Source organism: Stegastes partitus, unplaced genomic scaffold (genome assembly GCF_000690725.1).
Source record: "Stegastes partitus isolate 25-593 unplaced genomic scaffold, Stegastes_partitus-1.0.2 Scaffold153, whole genome shotgun sequence".
In the NCBI taxonomy this organism is placed as follows: Eukaryota; Metazoa; Chordata; class Actinopteri; family Pomacentridae; genus Stegastes; species Stegastes partitus.
The window spans coordinates 249,350-253,522 of NW_007577884.1; positions in this window are offsets into that span (position 1 = coordinate 249,350).

Here is a 4,173-nt window from a genome sequence, read left to right on the forward strand (position 1 = left end):
GTGACGTGTCGGCAGTCGGGACCGTGTAACGTGTCGGCGGTCGGGACCGCGTGACGTGTCGGCAGTCGGGACCGTGTGACGTGTCGGCGGTCGGGACCGCGTGACGTGTCGGCGGTTTGCTACCAGGACCGTGTGACGTTCCTGTTCCTGGTTGGTGCTCAGCAGCTCCTCGGCATTCGGGAATCGTCCATGGTGTCTCCATGGGGGCGCTCCTCTGCAGATACTAGAAACGTGTTGTCACAGTGACAGTCTTTCACATGCAGCATGTCCTCTACGTAGAAGCTTTAAGGGGCACTCCACCACTTCTAAAGTCACAGTGAAAGATGAGGAGCACTGTGAAGAGCGACGTAGAAGATACCTTCTGAGCTTTGGTAGGTCTCAGGTGACATGGCGTGCTCAGCCGAACCAGACGGAGGGGAGGGAGCTTGACTTAGAAAAGCACAACTAAAGTGGTTGTCGTTCTTTAAGAGAGAAGAGACACCTGTCGAGCGCTGTTTTCTGATTCTTTCAGTTTCTGGCTTTATTCTCTGACTGATGTAACTCGTCTTTGAATTGATGAAACTTCTCACAACAACGGCCTAAAAAAGTTCATGTTTAATTCCACTTCTGTTCTCCAGCCGCTGCACACTGAGCAGACAGAGGCTGCTGCTCCACTGCTGGCCCAGTCGGGCCTGCTGTTCGCACAAATTTGCGACATTAGCTCAGTTCGGGACGTTTCTGCAGATATTCACATCAAACTGTTGAGGCTTCACGTTGGTTGGCAGCCTGGGTTTCCTGCTGGTTCTTCCTCATTGCAACATGTCACAGGCACAGCTGCCAGCAACACTTGAAATGTGCACTTCTGCTGTGTGGACCTACAGTTCAGACTCTGATCACTTATTACTCCTGACATTTGTCACTTTCTATCCTGTAGACGCTGGATTAAAAGGAGCTGAAAGCTAAATGGGGCTTTAGCAAAGGTTTGTTGTCATAATGGTGTGAATACGTTTCTCCTGAAGGTCATTCACCTTTCTCATGACAACAGTTTGCGTTCGTTATGTGTCGAGCTGCTGCTGGCATTCTGTTCTCAGTAAGTCTGTAAACAGAGCACATGATGATGGAGATAGAATCATAAACCTGAACAAAGACAGCTGAAGTAAGTCAGAGCACACACGGCTGAATGCAGCGTGCACGGCAAAGTGCTGCATAAATGAATAACATCTCAGAACCGGTCTCTTTATGCTGCGTTGTAGCACAAGGAGGTTGTTCCTTGTGTTCCTCCTGCTTTCCTTGTTTGTGGCTCTCGGCGTGGCGCTGTGCACCTCCTCCCGACCGCTCATGACTCACCTGCTCCACTCGGCGCCTCCTGCTGATTGCATCAGACGACTCACCTGCTTCTCATCATCCCATCAGCACACAGCATTTAAACCCAGGTCGCCCAGAGTTTCGTCTTGTTTTTGCTCAGTTCTTTGTTTTGTCTCTCCGGTACTGGTAACCCTGCTGCTCCAGGTCCACCTCTCACACCGGCTGCCTGCTGCTCAGCCTCTCCCCAGCCTGGGTTACGCCTTCATCAGCCTCCCTTCACTGCTCGTCCTGCCTTAAACTCTCCCTGTCCGCCTGCTGAGGCTGCACAGTGCAGCTTTACAGTATCGACGAGTGCGATGCTGTCACACGTATTGTTACCGTTCTCATTTTTCATGACCAATCTCCAAGAGAAGTGTGTTTGATGGAGCACAGTTTATTCCTACTCAAGACAGAAAGCTTGTTAGCATGCGGACGTCTCATGTGCACGGCGAAACCAGCGAGTAAAAGAAGGGACGCGCTGAAAAGGAAGACTGGGTCGCAAGAAGAAATGCAGCATCAATCGTAGGAAAACATTTCAGCTACAGAGAGGATGGCGCTGCAGTGTTTCACACTTCACTTCAGTCCAGGTCAGGTTTGTTCATATGGTGTCGGTTCACAGCAAATGACATTCAAGGCACTTCACATCGTAAAAAACATGAAAGAGAGAAACCCAACAAAGACTCCTTTGGAGTCCCTTAGAGGAAAAAAAAAAAACACCCCTTTACTGGGAAGAAACTTTCAGCAGAACCAGGTTCAGTCGGACCAGGTGTCTGCCTGGACTGGTTGGGGTGAAGATAAAAAGCAGGAAGAACAGGATGGCAGGTAGAAAACAAACTCCTCCTCAGAGAAACATCAACACTTGGGACTGGTGAGGCCTGAGCTGCAGATCAGAAAAGCTCTACGGGACACTGAAGACACAATGTCCTCGATGCTGGCATACAGATGTATGGAGAGAGGAGAGGGGCTCAGTGCATCATGGGAAGTCCTTCAGCATTCCTACAGCAGCACAACTGGCGGTCCAGTTGTGTTTCTGCTCCATGAAGGTCTGTGTGACGAGTGTAACACCAGATCTGATCCAACGTGAAAACCACCGTGGATGGCGTTGCCGGTGTCACACCGTGTGGACAAAGGATCCTATCAGCTGTTTACAGCTGGTGTCTAAATGACGGTTCCTATGCAGACCCACACCGATACTAAATCACCCCGATCATTTCAGAAAACTTTCTGGATTTATTCAAACTCTCTGGTGAAAATGTTTTTTTTTTTCACATCACAGCAAAGATAAATATTACAATCTGATTTATTTCCAGCATTGCGTTCTGTTTTGGGGTTTAGTCGCCAGCCACAGCACAGAAAACATTTCGTCGTTGTTTCTTACGAATTATTTCTCTGCTTAAAATCTTACTGTCCAGACATCATGGTTCAGAATAAACGAGGTCTGAGGGGATCAAAACGCTGCTCGTATCAACCGAGTCTCCTTCAGTGGTCTCCATCCATTCAGAGCACAACGTTACGGAGCCCTGAGTGCTGCCTCTCAGGTCACATGTGGGTTGCCTACCTTCATGATAAAGGTTGCTTGATCTGCATGCAATCACAGAGGAACACCACCTCACCACTTGTGACCCAGATTTTCAGAAGCTGAAAAATACTTTAATCTGCATTTCTACTGCAGCTGATATTCCCCACGAGAGAACTGTATTACTGAAGGACAACAAAGGGCAGCACCAGAAAGGATGGCAACACAACAGTAGTTATAACTGAGTGTCGTAAGGGACAGCAGAACTGGTTTGAAGTGGATTCTTGCATAAAGAGTGCAGAAGGCTACGAGGAGCCTCTCAGGTCCTCTGTCTACAGCATCAGTGGTTAACCCACCAGTAATCACCATGAGCGTTCGGTTGTCTGCAGTCCAAACTGTGTGCCGGGCAGCTCGCCTGATCCAGCGACACACACCGAGGGGAGCACTGCTGTGTAGGAATCAATCAACAGCTGCCGAGCCAGGCTGGACTTCTTCAACTGGACACGCGCTACGTATTCTGCTGGCTCTTTCTGATGATGACATTAATGTTGGTCTCCAAGAGAGCTGAAGCACCTGTGAGCAGCCTCATCAGCTCACCACACCTCTCTGGTGCAGTTAGTGGTGTACAGATGAGAAACAACAAGGCCATGACTGCTAACATGATGATTGTTATTTTACGTAAAGTGATGCGAGCAAAGTTAAAATAAAATCTGAAAAACGTCGACACATAAGGTCCAAAACTGCAGTCACTATGTGGAGTCAGCATGAAAATATAAGACAAATATTTGTTTTAGGGTTGAACAGCTGATTTTAAACATGGAAAAAAGCATAAAGTCTGTTAGTAAGTTGCTTGACAGGTTTCATTATGCTGTACTATTTTGTGGAGACTGCCATCAGTTTATCCCACAACAGGGAACAACCAGTTGGCAGAACGAACTCTTTAATTTGCACAATAATGACCCTCAGTCATCATCTAACAAGAGCACAGATGGCCCTCTAACATTATTCAGCAAAACTCTGCAAAGCCACCTCTGATACATGATTAAACATGTTAAGGGCACTTCTCGAGCCAAATGTTAATCGCATTGTGAAATCATTTTGAATTCCTCTTTAACCCTCTTAATGAGTTGGCAGGCATTTAGAAGCATCTCTATACTGAGGGCTGCTGTTCCTTCACCATGTCTGAGCAGAGCAGAGCAGCTAATGCACCAGTGAAGCCTCTCATCCCGGTGACTGACGCCGTGCGACTTTAATAACTGGTTTGGTAGTCCAATGCCAGCTGGAACCCCACAGAGCGCCGTGCACGTCTCCACGCTGTGCGCTGCGACTGCCGC